Below are 24,894 nucleotides of genomic sequence, written 5' to 3'. Positions count from 1 at the left end.
TCTTTCTAAGGCTGCATAGTATTCCATGGTACATATCTACTACATTTTCTTTATCCAGTCTACAATTGATGGGGATTTAGATTGAGTCCATGTCTTTGTTGTTGTGAATATTTCTGCAATGAACATACATGTGCATGTGTCTTTATGGCAGAATGATTTATATTCCTTTGAGTATATACCCAGTAATAGGATTTCTGGGTCAAATGGTAATTCTGTTTTAAGTTCTTTGAAAAATCACCACGCTGCTTTCACAATGATTGACTTAATTTATATTCCCACCAACAATGTATAAACTTTCTCGTTTCTCCACAACCTTGCCAATATCTGGTTTTTTTTTTTTGACTTTTTAATAATAGCCATTCTGCCTGGTGTGAAATAGCATCTCACTGTGGTTTTGATTTGCGTTTCTCTAATGACCTGTGATATAAAACATTTTCTCTTATGCTTGTTGGCTGCATGTATGTCTTTTGAAAAGTTGTCTGTTCATGACCTTTGCCTACTTTTTAATGGGGTCGTCTTCTGCTTCTTAATTCATTCCTTATAGATTCTGAATATTATAATTTTGTCAAATGCTTAGTTTGCAAATATTTTCTCCCATTCTGTAAGTCCTCTGTTTACTCTGTTGGTAGTTTCTTTTACTGTACAGAAACTCCTTAGTTTGATAAGATCCCATATGTCAATATTTGCTTTTGTTACAATTGCTTTTGGCAACTTCTTCATGAAATCTTTGCCAGAGGCTGTGGCCAGAATGGTGTTTCCTAATTTATATTCCAGAATTTTTATAGTTTTGGGTTTTGCATTTAAGTCTTTATTCCATCTTGAGTCATTTTTTGTACATGGTGTAAGGAAGACATCCAGTTTCAGTCTTCTGCATGTGGCTAGCCAGTTTTCCCAGCACCATTTATTGAATAGGACATCTTTTCCTCATTGCTTGTTTTTGTTGACTTTGACAAAAATCAGATGGTCGTAGATGTGTGGTACTATTATCTGGGTTCTGTATTCTCTCTCATTCATCTATGTCTCTGTTTATGTACCAGTACCATGTTGTTTTGGTTACTATAAGCTTGTAGTATAGTTTTAAGTTGGGGAATGCTCCAGCTCTGTTCTTTTTGCTAAGTATGGCATTGAATATTCAGGATTTTTTTTGTTTCCATATGAATTTAGAACATTTTCATAGATTTTCTTTTCTAATTCTGTGACAAAATGTGGCATTGGTAGTTTAATAGGGATAACATTGAATCTATAAATTGCTTTGGGCAGTTTAGCCATTTTTTTTCTTAACTTTTATTTTAGGTTCGGAGATACATGTTTAGGTTTGTTATACAGGTAAACTCGTGTCATGGGGTTTGTTGTACAGATTATTTCATCATCCAGGAATTAAGCCCAGTACCCAACAGATAACTTTTCTGCTCCTCTCCCTCCTCCCATCTCCACCCTCGACAAGACCCCAATGTCTGTTATTTCCTTCTTTGTGTTCATAAGTTCTCATCATTCACCTCCCACTTATAAGTGAGAACATGCCATATTTGGTTTTCTATTCCAGCATTAGTTTGCTGAGGATAATAGACTCCAGCTCCATCCATGTTCTCACAAAACACACGATCTCACTCATTTTGTATGACTGCATAGTATCCCATCATGTATATGGAGCATATTTTCTTTATGCAATCTGTCATTGATGGGCATTTAGATTGATTCCATGTCTTTTCTACCATGAATAGTGCTTCAGTGAACATTCGCCTGTAAGTGTCTTTATGGTAGAAAGATTTATGTTCCTCTGGGTATATACCCAGTAATGGATTGCTGCGTTGAATGGTAGTTCCGCTTATAGCTCTTTGAGGAATTGCTATACTGCTTTCCAGAATGGTTAAACTAATTTACACTACCACCATCAGTGTATAAGTGTTCCCTTTTGTCAGTAACCTCACCATCATCTGTTTTTTTTTTTTCTTTTTTGACTTTTTAGTAATAGCCATTCTGACTGGTGTGAGATGGTATCTCATTGTAGCTTTGATTTGTATTTCTCCAACGATCAGTGATATTGAGCCTTTTGTTCATATGCTTCTTGGCCACATGTATGTCTTCTTTTGAAAAGTGTTCATGTCCTTTGATCACTTTTTAATGGGTTCTTTTTCTCTTGTACATTTGTTTAAGTTCCTTATAGATGCTGGATATTAGACCTTTGTCAGATGCATAGTTTGCAAAATTTTTCTTCCATTCTGTAGGCTGTCTGTTCACTCTACTGATAACTTCTTTTGCTGTGCAGAAGCTCTTAGGTTTAATTAGATCTCACTTGTCAATTTTCACTTTCACTGTGATTACTTTAACTGTCTTTGTCATGAAACTTTTGCCCATTCCCATATTTCAGATGGTATTGAATAGGTTGTCTTCCAGAGATTTTATAGTTTTGCATTTTACATTTAGGTCTTTAATCCTTCTTGAGTTGATTTTTGTATATGGTATAAGAAAAGATCCAGCTTCGGTCTTCTGCATATGGCTAGCCAGTTATCCCAACACCATTTACTGAATAGGAAGTCTTTTACCCATTGATTCTTTCTGTAAGCATTGTAGAAGATCAGGTGGTTGCAGGTTTGTGATCTTATTTCTGTGCTCTCTATTTTGTTCCATTGTTCTATGTGCCTGTTTTTGTACCAGTACCATGCTATTTTGGTTACTGTAGCCCTGCAGTATAGTTTGAAGTTGGGTAATGTGATGCCTCCAGCTTTGTTCTTTGTGCTATGATTGCAAATTTGGGCTCTTTTTATGTTCCATATGAATTTTTATTTTTTTATTTTTATTTTTTAGTTCTGTGAAGTATGTCATTGGTAGTTTGATAGGAACAGCATTGAATCTGTAAAATTGCTTTGAGCAGTATGGGCATTTTAATGATATTGACCCTTCTTATCCATGAGCATGAGATATTTTTTCCATTTGTTTGTGTCTTCTCTTATTTCTTTAAACAGTGTTTTGTAATTTTCATTGTAGTGATCTTTCACCTCCTTCGTTAGCTGTATTCCTAGGCATTTTATTCTTTTTGTGACAATTGTAAATGAGATTGCCTCTTTGGTTTGGCTCTCAGCTTGACTGTTGTTGATGTATAGGAATGCTAGTGATATTTGTACATATGTCTACTGTGACTAGCCTGTGAATAGTAACAATAGAAATAGCCCACCTAGTGCCCAGATCTTATTTTTTAAATCCATTCTATACTATAAATACCAGAAGTATAAAAATGTCAAAAGACACTGAAACTAGCTTGAGGTAGTTCCCAGCGACACTTTTAATTATCAAATTAAAATTGGAAATTTTGATAATTAAAATACAAAATGATAGACATAGATTGGATTGCAATTCATTAAATGAAATAGAAATTCATGAATCCATAGCTATGTAATAAAATAAAACAATATATAAATGAAAAAACTCTAAACCAGAATGCCAATAAATACATATAGAAGAAAGAGTGAAATTTTTAAATCACCATTTGTTAACTATCAAAGTAATAATGAATGCAAGAAGCTTCAATAGATAACAAAACACATGGTAAGTGTTCGATAAGGAACAAGATATTTACAATGTATCTCACCATTAAAAACTTATTAAATGGGAAAAGCAGTGATTTTTAATGAAGAAATCTGGCAGATATCACTTTATATAAAGTGAAACAATTTAGCTTTACCAGTGATGGGATAAATTGAATAGGACACATAGAGAATACAGGACTACTTGCATGATATTTTTATCAAAAATTCATAAATTGAGTTTACGCGTGAAAAAATATATAAGGTCATTTAAATTGATAGACATTTTATAAAATAACAGACCTGTAATCTTCAAACATGTCAAGATTACGAAAGTCACAGAATAACTTAAAAAATCTTGCCCACTTAAGTAAACGAAACAGACATGACAAATCGACATTTTTCGGATGTAGGCAGACAATTTTCCATGAGTCTTTTATAGTTTTGCACATCCCATTCACAGAGGTACTGACAGAATTTGTTCTGCCATATGTTTTCAAGGATGGTTGTATAACAAGAGGCTTGGTAGATATGATTTTATTTATTTATTTATTTTCTTTGAGATGGGAGTTTCACTCTTGTTGCCCAGGCTGGAATGCAGCGGCAGTATCTCGGCTCACTGCAACCTCCACCTTCTGGTTTCAAGCAATTCTCCTGCCTCAGCCTCCCAAATAGCTAGAACTAAAGGCACTCGCCACCACGCCTGGCTAATTTTCTTGTATTTTTAGTAGAGATGGGGTTTCACCATGTTGGCCAGGTTGGTCTCCCAATCCTGACCTCGTGATCCGCACGCCTCAGCCTCCCAATGTTCTGGGATTAAAGGCCTGAGACACTGTGCCTGGGCCAGATGGTCTTTTGCTTTAAAGCAGATACTAGATTTTTGTTTTGTTGCTATCTAGATAACTTGTAAGATAGATAATGGCTCCATGCAGGGCAAAGATTAGATAGGATAACTTTCAGCCCATCACATAAACATGGACCTTTCTTTGTTTTTTTTGTTCGTTTGTTTTGTTTTGTTTTTTGTTTTTTTTGAGATGGATGCTCGCTGTGTCGCCCAGGCTGGAGTGCAGTGACACGATCTCGGCTCACTGCAAGCTCTGCCTCCCGGGTTCACGCCATTCTCCTGCCTCAGCCTCCTGAGTAGCTGGGACTACAGGCGCCTGCCACCACGCCCGGCTAATTTTTTGTATTTTTGGTAGAGACGGGGTTTCACCGTGTTAGCCAGGATGGTCTTGATCTTCTGACCTCGTGATCCACCCCCTTTGGCCTCCCAAAGGGCTGGGATTACAGGCGTGAGCCACCGCGCCCGGCCAGGTTCAGGTCTTTTAATCTGCAGTACAGATTGTACCTTATTTGTGTAGCACTCACCTAAGCCACACCATATCACCTCCATGGGAACTGAGGAGCAAAGAATTTGAAACAAACATGTGATATGTTAACTTGTTAGCTTACAAATCAGGTAAAACCTGAGAAAGCCTAGATAGAGATAACTGGCAACAACTGAATATGTCTGAGGAGTAAATGGTAATAATGTATCTACATTAATTTCCTGATTTTGATAGCTAGTGTGATTGTGTTGTAGAAAGTCCCTTTGTATAGGAACTATAAAATAAATCATATGGTGATGATAGGCACCAATTAATTATCTCCAAATGTCAGGAAAACATGTTAATGGTATTTTGCTTGTTCTTTTCCCATGTTTGAAATTATTTCAAAATTAAAAATATATATTGAAAATGAAAATAGGCCAGTCATGGTGGCTCACACCTGTAACCCCAGCACTTTGGGAGGCCGAGGCGGGAGGATCACGAGGTCAGGAGATCGAGACCACCCTGGCTAACACGGTGAAACCCCGTCTCTACTAAAAATACAAAAAATTAGCCAGGCGTGGTGAGGAGACTGGCGTGAACCCGAGATCGTGCCACTGCACTTCATCCTGGGCGACAGAGCGAGACTCCGTCTCAAACAAACAAACAAACAAACAACAAAAAAAGGACATGAAAATAACAAATAGGTAAAATGGATGCAAAAAAGACACAAATATTAAGACAGTCAAATGAAATCCAATACAGTTTTATTTCAATCAAGAAAAAGCAATAGCAAGAGTGCAGACCTACTCAAAAGCTACACATAAATCAACTTTCATGAAAGAGAAAAATTATGTTAAAATTATACACTATAAGCTTTAAAATACAGTGAAAAAGCACATTGTATACCTAAGAATACTGAAGAAAACTTACCAACACCAAGAAATGTCCTAGTAAATATATTAAATTGTAAAAAAGAAAAATTATTTGGGTATTTGGAAAAACAGAGACTTTTAAGAAGAAAAAATTGTGACTATCATCACAAATTTTCTTTTTACTTGAGTAATCATTTTCCTATTTTTTTATATTTTAAGAAAAATATTTGGCATGTCAGAATAAAATGGTAAAAGCATTCAAGATAGTCAAGAAAAGAAAATATGAGGCAAGAAATAGAGATATATTTTTAGGTATAAAAGTCACTGACAGACTGCTATCAACATAAATATAGAAGAATTCAGATATTACTGCTCTTATCAAAACTTCCTGAAGAGTATACCTAAGAACAAATTTCAAAAAGTCAAAATGACCAGAGAAACATTGACATAAGAACAAGTAGTGGGCATTAAACATATATTTACCAGTAAATTTAGACTAAAGGGAGATTAAAAGTATATAGTGTATAACAAGTGTATGTTCAGACAATGAAGCATGAAAAATTATTTTTTAAATTGTGGAGAGAATAGATATTATAACCAATAGATAGTATAACCAAAAATGTTATAACCATTTTAAGCATATTGCTCATCATAGCATTAGTATTGTTCTACTGACATGTTGTGTGCTTAATGTGGATGAAACAAGTAAGTAGTTACAGGATTTTGAATTCTTCCTGTGTTAGTGAGAACCAGGCTTATTGCATAGAAAAAGAAGAAAATAAAGGTGTCTCTCTCTCTCTCCCCCATTCTCTCTTTCTTTCTCTCAGAAGCGTCCTAACTCTGTCCTTAGCAAATAACTGAAATTTTGAGAGGCTGAAGTGGGCAGATCATGAGGTCAGGAGTTTGAGACCAGACTGGCCAACATAGTGAATTTCCGTGTCTACTAAAAATACCACAATTAGCCAGGCATCATGGTGCGCACCTGTAATCCCAGCTACTCGGGAAGTTGAGGCAGGAGAATCACTTGAACCCGGGAGGCAGAGGTTGCGGTGAGCCGAGATCGCACCACTGCACTTCAGTCTGGGCAACAGAGTGAGACTCTGTCTCAAAAAAAAGAACTGAAATCAATGAGCAGCCCATTAGTAATGAGCATCCATACCATTCAGATTATAGCCTTGAAACACCACTGCGCACTACAGAGAGTAGGACTTACTGGAAAAACAGCTCTTTGCAAGTTGTGGCAGGAAATACCCAAGATGGGCTAAAACTTCTTATTCTAGATATTTAAAAAGTTACCAAAACACTAGGATTATGCCTTGTAATAATTTGTTATGTTATACATATGCATTATGTGGGTGTTTTGTTTTTTGTTACTCAGTCATCTATCACAACATAAAAGTAAAAATAAATTATGATTGATTATAGAAAAATTGGGTAATAGGAAGAAATAAAAGGTAAAAGTAAATTGGTTTATTAATTAGGTGCTAATTAAGAGCTATAAATAATGATACATAAGGTTTTTTATAATATCAAAATTTTAGCATAATGATTGTATGACTTTTTTTTTAACAGCAACTTGAGTTAGCTTATATATGAACATAAACAGCAGTTAAAATTAGTGCAAGAATCATAAATTCAAAGCAGTGATTAGAAGTTATTAGATTGAAAGTAAGCAAGTAACATGACGACACAAAAATTCACTTACATAAAACCTAAATAGATAAACTAGTTAATGATTTTTAAAAAGTAAAAATACATTACAATTAATTTGTTAATCAAAACGAGTAATGCTAGTCATCAGTAAATGCCAGAGAAATATTACAATATTATATGGGAAATAAATGAATTGGGAAAAATAGTGCAATTTAGTAAGCACAGTAATAAACTATAATTAATTAAAAAATAAAGCCTGCAAAATATTCGATAATTAAGAATCATAGTTAAAAAATGGTAGTTAATTATACGAAAATTGATCAAAAAGCAAATTGACAGTGTAGGTAGAGCCATTGATAGAAATGCAGAATTTTAAACTTTTCTGGAGCCACCGTCAACCAAAGCTCTGTATTATACGATGGTGGCAATTAAACAAAGGTGTTTCTGACCTTTGTTTGGCCTCCTAATATACTTGCAGTTGAATAACTGATTAGTTTTTTTTTTTTTTTTTTGAGACAGAGTCTCGCTCTGTCGCCCGGGCTGGAGTGCAGTGGCGCAATCTCCGCTCACTGCAAGCTCCGCCTCCCGGGTTCACGCCATTCTCCTGCCTCAGCCTCCGAGTAGCTGGGACTACAGGCGCCCGCCACCGCGCCCGGCTAATTTTTTGTATTTTTTAGTAGAGACGGGATTTCACCGTGGTCTCGATCTCCTGACCTCGTGATCCGCCCGCCTCGGCCTCCCAAAGTGCTGGGATTACAAGCATGAGCCACCGCGCCCGGCCAACTGATTAGTTTTGATTAAGCTTAGGAAACAGAGATGAGAGGGAAAATATTACCTTATTATGTATTTTTTTCTATGAATGTGGGTATGTTTGAAAGGAGAGGCTCTTTCTTAACTGCTACTTTTAATTAAACATCTATAAACAAAATAATCTTTTAATTAATGTATTATTATTTCAATAATTCTTGAGGAATTTGTGGTGTTTGGTAACATGGATAAATTATTTAGGTGTTATTTCTGAGATTTTGGTGCACCCATCACCTAAGATGAGTACACTATACCCTCTGTGCAGTCTTTTATTCCTCAGCCACCTCCCACCCTTCCCCCAAACTCTCCAGAGTCCATTATGTATTTCTTATGCCTTTGCATTGTCATAACCTAGCTCCAAGTCACATGTAGAAGAATGAAGCTGGATCCTCATCTCTCACTTCATACAAATATCAACTCAAGATGAATCAAAGACTTAAATCCAAAACCTGAAACCACACAAATACTAGAAGATAACATCAGAAAAACTCTTCTAGACATTGGCTTACAAAAAGAGTTTATGATCAAGAACCCAAAAGCAAATGAAACCAAAACAAACATAAATGGATGGGACTTAATTAAACTAAAAAGCTTCTGCACAGCAAAACAAACACCCAGCAGAATAAACAGACAACCTATAGAATGGAAGACAATATTCACAAACCATGCACCTAACAAAGGACTAATATCCAGAGTCTACAAGGACTGAAACAAATCAGCAAAATAATAATAATAATAATGATAATCCCATCAAAGGAACTCAAACAAATCAGCAAGAAAAGCAACAACAACAAATAGTCCTCATGAATGGACAATTCTCAAAAGAAGACATACATGTGGCCAACAAACACATGAAAAGATGCTCAACATCTCTAATTATCAAGGAACTGAAAAATAAAACCACAATGCAATGCCACCTTACTCCTGTAAGAATGGCCATAATTTAGAAATCAAAAAATATTAGATGTTAGCATGGATGTGGTGGAAAGGGAATATTTTACATTGTTGGTGGGAATGTAAAGTAATACAATCAGGATGAAAAACAGTATGGAGATTAAACTAAAAGAAGAACTACCATTTGATCCAGCAATCCCACTACTGGGTATCTACCCAGAGGAAAAAAAAGTCATTATATGAAAAAGGCACTTACACTCATATGTTTATAGCAGCACAATTTGCAATGTAAAAATATGGAATGAGCATAAATGCCCACCAGCCAATGAGGAAATAAAAATGTGATGTATGTGTGTTTGTGTGTGTGTGTGTATTTATATTTACATTATATACATCATTTCTATTCCATTATATGTTATATACATTATATTATATAATACATTATATATAATCATATACATTATATATTATATATATATATTATATATAAAATGGAATACTACTAGGCTATAAAAAAGGAATGAAATAATGGCATTTGCAACAACCTAGATAGAGTTGGAGACCGTTATTCTACATGAAGTAACTCAGGAATGGAAAACCAAACATTGTAAATAATCATTTAGACAAGGGTCTTGTTATACATTTTTCTACATATATATGTAGACATATAAATGTGTAAAAGAGGAGAAATCAATGTGATTTACTAAAAGAAAGTCACTAGCTAAAAAGATGGAAAAAGTAATGATGAACAAACTCAATGTAAATAGACTATAAATATATGAAAGGTCCTAATAGTACATCAACATCATATAAATATAAATAATGGACTGAAAGTATTATTTCTAATAAAGAATAAGACTTAATAAAACTTTGTCAGCCATAGTTCAACTAGTTAAAATATTAACATGTTAACCCCGAAAATGCCAAATATCTGAATTAATTGAATCACATAAATGTACACTCAGAAGGACATTTCAATCATGTTGAACTTTTACCTTTAAATATAACAAAAGCAAACAGGGCAAAAAAAGAATATAGTGTATAATATAGTCCTTCTTTGTTACAGTAATTACATGATAATTAAACGAGAATCGATGTAATGATCTGTATATAATCTCTGTTCTTTCTTTGTTCATTTGACATTGACACTTGAACATATCGGTCGTGGTATAGTTTGGATATTTATCCCCTCCGTATCTCATGTTGAAATTTGATCCCCAGTGCTGGAGATGGGCCTGGTGAAAGGTGTCAAGGTTATGGGGCAGATCCCTCATGAATGGCTTGGTACCATTGTTGAGAGATTGAGTGAGTTCTCACTCTCAGTTCCTATGAGAACTGGTTGTTCTCATAGGTATTTAAAAAGAACTGATACTGAAAAAGAACCTGGCACTTCCCTCCCCTGTCTCTTGATTCTCTCTTGTCACGTGATCTACACGTGCTGGCTCCCCATCCCATTCAGCCATGAGTGGAAGCTTCCTGAGCCCCTCACCAGAAGCAGATATTGGTGCCGTGCTTCTGGTGCAGCCTGCAGAACCATGAGCTGAATAAACCTCTTTTCCTTATAAATTGCCCATCCTTAGGTATGCCTCAATAGCAACGTGAAACAAACACAAGCAGTGTCAGGTCCTAAAGATGATTAAACCACCTTAGCTCACTGAAGTTAAGAGACTGAAATAGTTGCAGCAGGGTCTGTTTCTGTAAAACACAACACAAGATGATTACATGTTATCTGAGTCCTTACTTAAAATCATTCTCATTAAAAGTAAAAACTCTATGTAATATTAAAATCCTTCCATTTTTATAACCTAATTTTGGACCCATAAAATATTAAATTATACTTAAATATCCCATATTAAATACTTGGAATGACTTTAAGAGGGAATAATATTAAATTAATATTATTATGCTATATTTTATCTTTATACTTTAATACTATAATATTGATAACATAGATTATATAATGCTTTATGATTTACAATTCTTCTTATTTAATTACCTCAAAATCCTTGTAAAGAAAAGGACTTATTTCTTTATTTTATATGTAAAGAAACTGAACATTATTGGAACTGAAATAGTTTACCAAGTGAGTGCAGATTCATTTCTTCCATATTTTTGTTTCCTTCTAAGTTTTTTGTTCAGTTCACTTGAGAATACTTCCTATAAGATGCTTTCCATTTTGATAATATAAGTTTATGGCAAATGAAATTTATTATATATTAATATTTTTTTCTCTTAACTGTAATGAAATTATATTTTTAATTTTTAAATAATTATATTGTCAATTGCTATTTTGTTGTTTCACTCAGCGAAAGGGACGTTAAAGTCCAGTCTGAATATGAATGGGAGCTTGTTGATCTTGATCCTCAATGTAAGAATTCTGTGGCTAAAGAGAATCATGTCAGGGTGAATTAAAGATTGGTTGCAGATGGTTAAGTGATATCACTCTTTCATTGCTTCTATAATTGCCCATGATTCATATTCTCTTCATCAGACATTAATAAATTGGTGAGAACCAAGTAAAGCATATTTCAAGATGGTTATTCTGCTTCCTCTTATTCCCTGGAGTTTGACTTCGTTTATTACATAAAAAGGAGGACATAGTCCAAGAAGGGCATATTCAAAGAGAGGATGTTGGGGAAACTCAAAGTCACAGTATTTGTAATCTTGTGGTTTTATTTTCTTATAATGTTTAACATGAACAGAAATTAGAATTTTTTGAAAAAATTCATGGAATAAAGTGCGACATCATTATAAAAATACCAGGAAAAACAAATGAACAAACAAACATCGTTTGAGTTAGGGATTAAAAAATTAGAAGTAATTAAAAAAATGGGATTTCAAATGTCTCAGAAAATAGAATTGCATGGTTTCAGATCAGTATTTGAAAATTAAGGAGCCACATTTTGTTGCCATGACAAAATAGTTTTGATTATCTAAAGATGAAATGAGGAAGCTTTCTAGGTTTGTTTTCTTATCTCAAAGTAAAACGTTTGAATAAGGTGATCTCTAACAATTTTCCAGTTTTACTATTTCAGTGTTATCTTTTAGATATTGACACCTTACTGCATTTATGAAAACTATCCCTCAATAGTTCTTAATGGTGTATATTACATAAGTTGACCGATCCCCACGTATCTGCTTACCACCTTTCATTATGTATAATTTTCACTCTTTACTTTCATCTGTAATGAACTTTCTTAAAGACAAAATGAATTCAAACAACCTAACACCTTCCCTGATGCCTGCCCCAAACTCATTATCCATGCCTCTCTTAGGGTAAGATATCTTTTTTTTATGATTTATTATGTTTCTTTAGACATTAATTTATTTTCTTTCTAGACAAACTGTCTTGTTTATAAAACTTTGATTTGGGTATGGGGGCTATCTTCTGCATTAAAATCCTTTGAGGTATTAAAGTGAAAATTCCTGGAACAGATCCAGAACTACTGGACAACTTGCAATTACCTTCTCTACAATATGCTAAAGTATATTCTTTTTTTTTTTTTTTTTTTTTTTGCTAAAGTATATTCTTACAGACACTTAGTGTTATAGAGCCCCTGCTATAAGTTCTTTTATTTACTCTTGTCTTTTCCACCTCTTCTCTTATATCAATTATGACCAATACACAGACTCAGCCTGACAAACTTTCTGATCTAATCTTGAATATGTTTTCAGATTATCAGTATCGTCTGACTGATAGGGTAGATTGCTGTCAGCCTTGTTGTTATACATTTTGCTCCCTGGGGACTATTTTCTGAGTGCTTTCCACTGTCTCTTTATGTCGTTATTAGAATATTTTTTTTTCAAAGTAGACCACCAAATGGAAACACAACTTTTTACCTGTTTGATTAATGCTATGGTCGAGGGTACCTTATTGCATGTTTTATCCAACAAGCTGCACCATCTTGGATTTTTGAAGATAGCCTGAATCAAGCCCAAATGAGTTACTTCCTTTTGTTTATTCAAATTGGAACTCAATTTCACCCAATGCATAGGTCAGCCCTGTGCCTATGATTCTTTCCTCGGAGGCCCTGTACTTATCAAAGGTATGGAATTTTGCCTCTTCCTGTATACGCTAAGACTCTATGAATAGAAAGTCTGTATTTTTGGTGGGGTGTGTGTGTGTGTGTGTGTGTGTGTGTGTGTGTGTGCATGTGTGTATGTGAGCGGTAGGAGAGACAATTTCCATCCTCACTGTATAGGGGCATTTGAGGCAACATTGCCCGTCCTCAAAACAGTTTGTTCTTTTTTATTTTTCCACCTCTTTCCCCATATGCCTAGATAGGGTGAAACAGATGCTCATTAATTCTTAAAATTTCTTCAAAATATATAATATACACTCTCAGATTAGTGAGATTAAGACACATGGTAGTTACATCATTTGCAACGTTCCCAGAATCAATCAATAAATCAACAGCACTGTGTGCAAGGAAGACAGTCAAGCCGGAAGATTTTTACCCAAAGCCTGAATAGGAAACACTCCTTCTCAAGTTGCCATTGGTTTTCATAATCGAAGGAAACAAACGGTATTGTTGCACAATGTCAGTAGCCCACATTCTATTCCTTGTTTTGCTTTTAACAGACTGTGAAAAGACCAACAGCTGTTACTTAGCTAAGAAGAACTAAAAGATTCACAGTAGGTGGTACCACCTGTGCTTTTCTTGTTCCACCCTTTAAAATCTGTCACTTTATTTTGGAGCTGGGTGGAGAAAATAGCAGTGACTCAATGTCAGGGGGGATGAGTAGTCAACTGTGGCTCAATTCTGATGTGAAGGACTTCACAAATCACAGCAATGTGTGTTGATGAATCTCTTCTCTTGCTTTTGCTTTATTTGAATTATATAGAAAAGAACATAAATAAAAAGCAAACTTGAAATCAACTGACTTTAAAAGTGAACGAAAAGATTTACAACCCAGATTTAATGCAAGTTTCTGTATATATGCAATTAATGGTCTCTTCCATATTGTGCTTAGTTTCGGTTTCTTTACCTTAAGGACCAGAAAAATACATTTGCCAAATGACTACATACTTGGTCCTGGTAGTTGAGGAATTTCAAATGTAAGCAACTACTTGATGAAACATGCCTTAAACTTCCAAGTAAAGTATTCAAGGGATTGCAGAAATAGAGAATTGTATCATTTGGGGACAAAAGTAGTTTTGAAATGTGATAGCTTGAGTTACCTACCAGTGATACATAAAATTTCCCCTAAATGCTAAGTTTTAAAATGTTATATATAGAATGACTTAAACCATATAACAAAAAGCAAATCTTTTAAAATAAGCAAATACATAGAGTGCCTCAATTAAATCAGGGACTCCCTACTGAAACATGAGGCAGTATTTCTTCACCTTGCCGTTCTAAACTAATTAATATTATAGAAATCCAAGTGGAATTTCTTTGTCCAATGAAGAAAGCTGCCAGGTGATAATCTCCTCTCATTGTTTTTATTGCTTTTCACACCTCCCATAGTTAATATAGAAATTTGCTAAAGACTAGACATGAAAGGGACCTGAGCCCCAAGGATCTAGAAAAACCCATATTCTTCAATGATTTTCCTTTATTAATGAAGACTGTAAGTTTTTGAAAGCTCCAAATAGCAAGACAGAATAGGAACTTTGAGACAAAGGACTCAAGGCAGTATGACAGGAACTTTTGTATCTGTTGGAACCAAAACGCATAAAGGTGATCTATTCATTTCTGCACATTATGCTCATACTTCACTCCAGTATTGTTTATTTTCTAAAGAAAAATTCCTGAATAAACTGTTTGGCAATATGGCATGTTTCAACTCCATCTAATTTTAACAATGGCTTCTGAAGCAAAGAAGGAAAAGAAGTACTCTAGGACAAAAATATATAGTATGTATTTCAAGTATAGCTTGAGAATAATTTTCTTCAGATGAATTAGTCTAAGAATTTAGCCAAGAAATAATCATGGTTTTTAATTGTCATTTTGGGAAACATATTTGAACCTACCTGAACATGTTAAATCTAGGTTTCCTATATAACATTAATGATAGGTTTTATTTGTAATCATAGAATCATCAGATATTAATTCAGAGAGTCACCCAAATGTAATCAGTCTAAGTTCTTATTGTTTTTGTTCCATCTCAATTTCCCTATTAGTTCTCCCCTGGCACCTTTTCTATACTATTAATAAATTAATAAATTTTATTAATAAATATTATATACAGATAGTTCTCAATCTGAGCACATTGTTATTGATGGAGTATTTACTAAAATGTTTTGTTTTCCTTTCCAATCCAGTGACATACATTTTTCTCTGTGTGTTGGCAATAGTACTATCCTACACATTGAAATCTTACACAATGATTACCACATTCGATGTTGGTTAGTGCTACAATAAATATGTCTAGATAGCTATAAAATCTCTTTCTCTTATCAGTGTTTGTCATGTCCAGGGCATAGTCACTGATGTTGGTGGCTCAGTACTTAGATTCAGAGTGTGAAGTTTAGGGGTTTTTGTGACAAGTGACTGACTGTCACACTGACAGCTAAGACCCATCACTTGGAATAGGGAACATCTCCCCCAAGGCTGCATAGTCAGGGTCATTCACCAGAAGCCACCACTTCTCAAGAATTGCCCAATGTAAAGAATAGATTTCCCAAGTGATTTCCTTTTCGACAAAGAATGTCAGGTTTTCTTTTACTCCTCCACAATTACTTCTGCTGACTTGAAGAACATACAGGAAGTAAACTGATATATAGAGCAGTTGCCGTCAGATAACTCACCTCTGCAAAATGAGAAGGAAGCTGATAGCAAGATGCACACTCATGAAAGATGCTCTAGTGAAAATCAATATTGAATATGAAAAGTGGATAAATGAAGTCTCTAACTCTGTATTTAACATAAGGCATTTCCCAAAGGAAAAAAATTTTGAAAAAATAAGTCACAAAATTTGTGCTACCAAAAGAGATGAGGGAGAAAGAAGGCAAAGAACTTAAACAGGGGGTCTCTATTTTACATTTGAAGAGGCTACAAATGAGAAATATTCTGCCCAAGGACCATAAGAAAATGTAGGTAAATATCTTGGATTGCATCTCGGTCCTCTTGGACTCTTGTCCAAATTTCTCTTTTCAGTAGACCAGACTACATCAAATTTTAATAATTGATGACTGACTAGTTAAATTTCATACAGTGAAGTTACATCAAAGTGCCTGGCTTGTCTAGGATGGGAAAATGATAAGGCCATTAATTCTAACGTGAAACCACTTAGCATTTCACAAATTATATTTGTGATGCGAATGTCTAGTTGACAAGAATTATGCCTAAGGACAGAGAGATCATACAATTTTATCTAGGAACAAGTAGGTAGATGTACTACTGTATCTACTTAGCACAAAACCTATCTATTTTACAGTCAATTGATTATTTATTTATTTCCTTATTTAATTGGCACATTCTAATAGGAAATATTTGTGAGGTAAATTTGATGTTTCAATGAATGTTGAAAATGATCAAATAAAACTTATGTACTTCATAAATGTCTTTCATTGCTTTTTAGTAGTTCATTCTATTATATGTATTTATATTGAGTAGAAACTGTCGTCAGTATTTTTTAACATTGTGAAAGTTTCTAAATATGGCTGCAGTTTATATCACTTGCTTTTCCCAATAACATATCAAGCCTATTTTTCTCCCCTTGAATCTGGGCTCATTTTCTGGTTTGCTACCATAGATGCAGAAATGCTCAGCCCACATTCCCCTTCAAGCAAGAACTTACTATTCAACTGTGAGGTATACAGTTAGTAGAGAGCCTATAACTGTCAGCTGCTTTGGAGTCCGCCTCAGTTGTAGAGAGCCACACCACCTAAGGTCATTTCTTTTCCAGGTTATCATGAAATCAGTTCATGAGCAAGAAACTAAATGCCCGTTCATTTTTACCTAATGGAGGACACTCTGACAGGCTAGCCTTTCTCCAGAGCTCATTACCAGGTTGGCTGAGCTCATTATCAGTTGCCTGCATTACTGATCCACTTTTTCTTTTGCACAGTGTTGTTTCCTCTCTTTTCCTTTAATAGGTGTTCATTTCTAATAGGTATACGATTGTAGTATCTACTCTTGTGGAAAACAACCTGATATTTGTTTTTGTCAATCAAATGTGGCATAAGTAGCACGTATCAGTTCTGAGACTAGATGTCAAAAAGTCTTGCAAACTTCCACTGTCTCTGGGAACCCTTGCATGGCACCATATTAATGAGTCCAATACATCATGTAGAACAGAAATGAAATATCCCAATTGAGACCATCCAAAGCAACTACCACCCAGACAATCCAGCAGTTGACTGTAGACACAAGAGTAAACTGTTCCTAGACCAGAAGAACAGTCCAGATGAGCCCAGTCCAAATTGTCTAATAGCAGAATCAAGACCTAAATAAATGGTTGTTGATTTAAGATATCAAACTCTCGAGATAATTTTTCACATAGCACAAGCTATCTTATTATACTACTGTTTTTAACATATTTAAAAATAAAATCTTGAATGTGTTTAAATGTTGACTATTTTGTTTTAATTTTTATAAAAGGACTATAATAAAATATTTGTGTGTGTGTGTGTGTGTGTGTGTGTATAAAATTGAGGATGGAGTTATTTCACTCAAATTCAGACAGCCCTGTGTTTATCTCTAGGGTTGCCTAAAATTGTGGCACTGATATTTGGCCAAACTAAAGATATTAGGCTAACCAATTATTGATCATGTGCTGTTTCAAGTTTGAAATTCCTTTATTGCACTCGGAGCCAGTTGATTTATTGATGCTTAAACTTAAAGGAATCAGTGGAGAACCTGACTAAATTATGTAATCAGAAGATCATGAAACATTCCATGCGAAACTCAGCTTTCCTGAAATCAACATTCTCTGTACAAATTTTGATGATTCAATTTAGAGACAAATCATGTCCTTGTGTTCGTAACACAGACTTAAGAGAAATGCTACTGAAAGTATTTTGGGCCCCTAATTCTTGTCTGACCTCTCTTTCTCCTTCTTTTGCTTTACTATATACTTTGTCTTTATTCAAAGACTTATGTACATGTGCTCTGTGGTGTCTTCTGTATCTTTTCAATTATATAATGTATTATACCCCTTGCAGATATGTGTGTCTCTGTGTGTGTGCATATGTGCGTGTGTGTGTGTATTTTTCCAGATACTCTTCAAAAATTCAGAAGAACAAGATTTACAAAATTTCCTAGAGGTTATAGATCTAAGAAAACCATATTTCCACAAAATAAAGATCAAAGTTGAATGTGCTTTTCCTTTTTGATAAGGGTCTTTGTAAGTGTGAATGTGTTTACATGGGAATGCTTTGTTTGAAATTCTGCTTCTGATCCAGGAGCAAAGAAGTCCAATTACAAAAGAAAAGGTAGAAAACAAAAGCATGAAGAGCAGGGTGCCTTCCCGCCTTTGCACAGCAAAAAAGTTAGCTTTCAAATATAAAGACTAAATACATATTGTTCATAAATATACAAACAATAGAATAGATAAATGATTTCACATCCTAACAATGACAAGTGAAATAAAATTACCATTTAATACAGAGAATCAACTTCATACTTGGGGGCAGTGGAACACAACTAAATAATATCAGGGCTCTGTGATAGAATATGTGTCCAAAGTAACGTCTTTTAAAAACTGCATATGTTGCCTGGATATACTATGAAAAACATTCCCTGAAACTGATGATGGTGGAAGGGTTCCTAATAGATTACAAATATGTTACTAAATCTGGAAACAACTTTATTAATTTACTAATATATGTCTCTAAACAGTGAGCAGAAAAGGTATTATTTTGTAAATTTTCTAGAGGAGAAATTTCCTGGTAACCTTGATCACAGCACAAAATAATTATTAAGAAAATTAGAAAGAATATATCAAGGAGTATAGAAGAATTAAAAGGAATGGGAGTATGCCACAGTGAAGAGTCTTCAGCAACTCAAGAGTGATATTAGTGAGGGGGGAAATAGTGAAGAGAAGGAACCTCAACAAAAGCAGTAGTTATTAATAAGGATCATGATTTCTGCATAAACATAGAGTTTTCATCCTTGCCAGGAACAATGTTATAAGGTGAAGTACAGAACTGAGTACAGTGATAATACTCACTGGTTTCACATATTCAACCATTCTTCAAAGTGCAAATCACTACTGGAAAGAAACTTAATTCCACTAATATTGTGTTACTATATATTTTAATTAATAGATTAATAACATTATTTTCTTCCTCATGAGAATTTGAACTTGGATTAATTCTAACTTTGTTGACCAGGTAAGCTAATAAGGTGTTATTTACTCTATGTTTCTAAGCAAGAATGATTATAGTGGAAACAACTACTGTTGGTAAATTTCATCTAGACTAGGAGATACAAAAATACCCTATGAGAAGCCATAGCTTCAGGCTTCCCAAGTGCGATGATTCTAGGTGTATCTCTTCTGAGGACTCTGGAATCTATACCTACAGAATTGTGACAAGAGATTTTAGCTCCTTTGAAGCATGAGACGTTTCCTTCATGTCAGATCCTGCACCCACCTGATGTACATCTTATCTCCTCATACATAAGTGGCAAGGGCCCTGAAACATCTCCTGCAGAAAATGAATGCCTAATGCATTTCCGCTGTTTTCTGACCTAAATCTTGCTGAGTATCCTGGTAACAAATGAGGATTTATGAGAATCATGGAGTCTAACTGTTATTTAATTCTATGAAGATCCCTTTGTGGGCATCACACTGTATATCTGACAGCAGAAATGTGCTAATAAGATGTTATTAGCTCTTCGCTATTTTAAACTTGATTATATGTGAAGGTCCTATTTCCAAATCAGGTTACGTTCACAGATACTGGGGTTTAGGAATACAACATGTTTGAGGGGAACATAGTTCAACTCGTAACGGAAACATAGCCCTGAAGGGCTAAAATCATAAAGGTCAGATGGTTGCCTAGTAAATTAAATGAAGCATCCTCAAATTTTGTTTGATATTTTTTAAGTTACAAGCAGCATAAAAATAGCACATCTTCCCTTCCACTACATCACAACTTTCCCCCTTCAAGTGCCAAGTGATTTCGTTACGTGATGAAATTCAAATAAATTTTTAAAAAATTCACTTCCCCCTGGCCTGGTAGAGGTATGCACGTGTAGTTCCAGCTACTCTGGAGGCTGAGGCAGGAGGATCACCTCAGCTCAGAGGTTTGAGGTTATAGGGTGCTATGATCATACCTATTAATAGCCACATTAATAGCTATTATAATAACCATATTAATAGCCACTGCACTCTAGATTTGGCAACATTAAAAAAAAAAAACTACATCTCTAAAAAAAAGTTAAATAAATTTAAAAATTTTTAATTCCCTTTTCACACTCCAAGAACTTATCCCAATACAATTTTAAGATACCAAATTTGGTAACATAATAGGCATTAAGGAAAGTATGTATAGGCAGCAGAATATTTAGAAAAGTAAATCTGCAATATTTTTTGAAGTGTGCATGCAAGTGCAAGACAGTAGTCTTTCTCATATACTCCATGAGTCATGCCTCTGTTAAAGTATATTTCTGATTTATGTGTAGTTAAAAGAGATATGGAGAAATAGGATACATTCTAGTGTGTAAAATCAATAAATATCCTAAACTGTGTAAAATAGAATAAAAACATTAAAGTCAGTTTCTCAATAAAAAATAAACTTAGGCTGGGCGCGGTGGCTCACGCTTGTAATCCCAGCACTTTGGGAGGCCGAGGTGGGCGGATCACGAGGTCAGGAGATCAAGACCACGGTGAAACCCCGTCTCTACCAAAAATACAAAAAATTAGCCTGGCGTGGTGGCGGGCGCCTGTAGTCCCAGCCAGTCGGAGAGGCTGAGGCAGGAGAATGGCGTGAACCCGGGAGGCGGAGCTTGCAGTGAGCCGAGATCACGCCACTGCACTCCAGCCTGGGCAACAGAGCCAGACTCTGTCTCAAAAAAATAAATAAATAAAAAATAAACTTATAATATGGCAGATATATACTACTCATTGTTGTAACATAGTCAAGTCACCATTATTATGCATTAAAATTTAGTTCTTCTCGGAGTACTGGAGGTTACTACTTAAAAACCTAATTTAAATCTCTTTAGTTTTTAAGAGCTGTTAACCAAGTCTTTCAAATTTAATCTCAAGATATATTTAATCATCATATTTTGAGATAAAATTGAGTCTTTGTTTTATAATATAGGTGATATTTGCCTGTTATAAATACTGTCAGAAATGTACTCCTAGAATCTAATGCTACCTGTCATTGCTCTCCATTATTACTTACCTGGAGGAAATTTGTAGTGCCATGTGAGTCCTCAGGAAAAATAAAATGAGCTCACTTGGCAAAGTTCCTGGGTTAATGATCTATGGGATAATCATCCAAACACCTTAAATTAAGCAAACTATTTTAAACTAGACTTTGTTATAAATATGTATATATTTGCAATATAAAATGTTTTATGTAATTTGTATTTGTTTTTGTAATTTGTATTATACATGGTTCACATGTGTAATACTATTGAATACTTAAAAATCATTAAACATTACATGATGAGTGTGCAAAAGACCTGCCTTTGTAAAGTTGCTCAGCATGTGTAACACAAAATGTTATAGGTGAGCATCCTTCAGTCAACACAGATGGTTCCCAAATTCAAAGCCCTTGTACAGATTTATATTTATATTTTGTTAAACATATCCAGTAAGTCATATAACATTATTGCTTTGGGCACACATAAAGAATATCAAAATAGTTGGAGAGCTTAAACAGCTATTTATCTGTTTTCATATCTATAAAACTTATTTTATTCTTCCATTTCCATTTCTGAGATATTTGGGAAGTCTTTATTACAATTAACTATTGCTTAGTCTTCCCTTTGAACTTTAAGCTAAAAGTTTTGTTGAAAGCAGGGTTAGTCATTATACCTCTCCCATATGTAGAAGACATATTATTATTCTTTGAAGGGCAACCATTAGACTCACATTAGTTCTCTTTCTGTATTTGAAAAGGAACTTGTCTATGATATCCTTTGATTAACTACCTTTTGATTCGTCCAGATAGTCTTTCACTAGTACTCTAAAAATGCCAAAAATTCTTCTCCAGTTGTATCCATTTTTAAGGACCTTGTGAGAGCTCCCTTATTCCATAAAGGCCAGTGAGTGAGAGCACTTTGTCTTCTGGCAGAAGGAATAATATGATTGAGTACATTTTAAGTTCCTTTTTCCAGATGTTCCAAGAAGTTTTACCTCTTTTAATTTCTATAGCACCCTTTAAGGATTTAAGCAACTGTTAGGATTCATATGATCATGACTCTGAAGCTTAGCGAGTTTAGGTTACTTTCCAAGATCAATTGTCCATCGTTGAGCTCTCAGCCACCCATGGGTCCTTTCCTGCTCCATGAAACTGTGTGTTTTTTCCATTAAGTCACTATTTCATCATGGGAATGTCATCAAACCAGAGTCTTCTCACTTTCTTTATGTATAAAATTAGTGAGACAGAGGGATGCTACCTTGCAAAATTGCTGACTTGTAGGTTGGCTATATTATGTATTATCTAAAATGAGACATTTTGAGGTAAAAGGCCATTGTTAATAATTATGCCAGAGAAACATACATGTAATTGCTAAGCAATCTGATTTTTCTCAGTAGACTTCTAACTGGTTTGTTCTCATGTACTATTGATCCAGTCTAAGCTGTTTGCCATAATTATTTGTGGCTCTCCCTTACCATAAGTAACAAAATCCACAAGATCAATAACTTTTCCGTTTCTACTCACCTCTTTTTCCCCAGAACCTAAACAAATGTCTGGAAATTATCAAACAGGCAATTTTAAATAACTGTATAAAAGAATGATTAGATAAGTGAATGACTGTTTGGTAAAAATGAATTAATAGTTTAAGGGGAAAAAGAGGGAAGACGGGAAAAGCTGTTAGCTGGGTACTACATAATATACATTCTAATTGACAGAGATGGCTGTGTAGGAAAACATTATATTTCAGTATATATTGGTACCACTTATTCTAGAGAGTTTTGCACTATTTTAGTTTGCCCAATGTAGTGGTGCTTGTTCATAGTAGCCAGGACTAGCATTTATGTTTAGGAACTTAGGATTCATTAGGCTAGGGATAGTCAATATCATATATTGAATCTCCCATCCTCCCTGTCCAAGAATGCTTCCAATAAATAATGTGCTAAAATTGATCACAATACTGGGTGCGCATCAACATTCAACAAATAGTTGAACATGGTATTTGGTGCTTAAAACTTATTACTACTCTGTTTCTAGAAAAGATTATTGGGTGGTTAATAGCTTGGGATACAACAATAATTTAATGTTTACTGGATAAAAAAGTCTGGAAATTACATATACAATATTATCATGCCCATTTGATAATATATTCATAGCAAGGATAATGAAAAGTAAATCTTACAAAATGTTTAAGAGTTACCTTACAGAGATGAGATTGTAGGTGATTTATCTCATAGATAGATAGATAGATAGATAGATAGATAGATAGATAGATAGAGGAGAGATGATAGATTTCCTTGGAATCTCTAGACTGTCTATATAAACATGATTGTAAAATTAATTAGAGGTAAATGCTTTTTAGTAAGATATTTTAGACCTATATTTTCTATCTTTTCAAGTTGAAAATGAGGCTATTGCATAAGATTATGGATAAAAATCTAGGAAAAGCATGGATTTATGAAAACTCCTATGATTATATCTGACATTCATTTCATTGGGAAAATATAAGAGGCAATAATTTTTAGAATATGGGTGAGTTAATACCTCAATTACATCAAAACATAAGATGACCATCCCAGAGCAAATCACACTTCAGTGTGGGTCAATGATTAAACAAATGTATCAAGTGTTACGCAAAACAACTTTTCATATTATAACTGGAACTGAAATAATAAAAGGTACATTTACCTAATCAGTCAATAGGAGCTATTTGGAAAAAAATTAAAAAAAATGGCAATTTAAACATAGACTTGGATTGCTGCAAACCCTGCGCACCCAGTATGAGTTCTATTTTTGAAAGTGCCAAAGCTAGCTATGATATATATTTTATGAAATTCTCCTTTAGGTAGGCTACTCATCTGTAATGATATCCCACTGCTGTCATCCATATTGACTTTTCATTGTCTCTAATATAGGTAGAGTGAAGCTAAAAGATTACTCATGATAGAAAGGAAGAACTAGCATTGAAGTAAAATGTAAAAAGCAGGTGTAAATGATTCTTTTCTGTAGCTTAGGAATCTTTTCCCCAGGTTAAAAATTCTTTTTGATATATTTCAACCAGGAGAATTTGTCTTATAATTAACTAGCTTGGGAAATAGAGAGATCCAGGGATTTTCTTGTCCCCCGTGTGCAAAGATGCTTTTCATTTTATTCTCTTTCTAGTCAGCGTTCTAGCCTTTCACCGAAATCCTAACAGTTGATACCATGAAACAGAACACAATTTTTCTTTTTTCCAAAAAAGTTGTGTTCTTGACTGCAATAGATTCCATATATTATCAAAATAAACCAGCTAGTAGTCTTTAAATCATTTGACATGTTAAGACAGATATCATATAAATTGAAAGTATTATTATTTTGAAAGGCATTAAATCTCAGATAAATTAATTCTAATTGGTTTCAAGACATTTCCTTCATAAAGTGCATATCTCTTACCACACAGAATATCTCTTCTTGAAGTTCCAAAAGAAGTGTGTCATTGTTAAATGACTGATGATTAATATGAAATATTAAAATTGTTGGAACTTCTTAGTATTTTATTAAAACTATTAATGTTTTTATTAGAAACATTTCACTGC

This window comes from Symphalangus syndactylus, chromosome 21 (assembly GCF_028878055.3).
Source record: "Symphalangus syndactylus isolate Jambi chromosome 21, NHGRI_mSymSyn1-v2.1_pri, whole genome shotgun sequence".
Lineage (NCBI taxonomy): Eukaryota > Metazoa > Chordata > Mammalia > Primates > Hylobatidae > Symphalangus > Symphalangus syndactylus.
Note: the sequence above shows the minus strand (reverse complement) of the source record.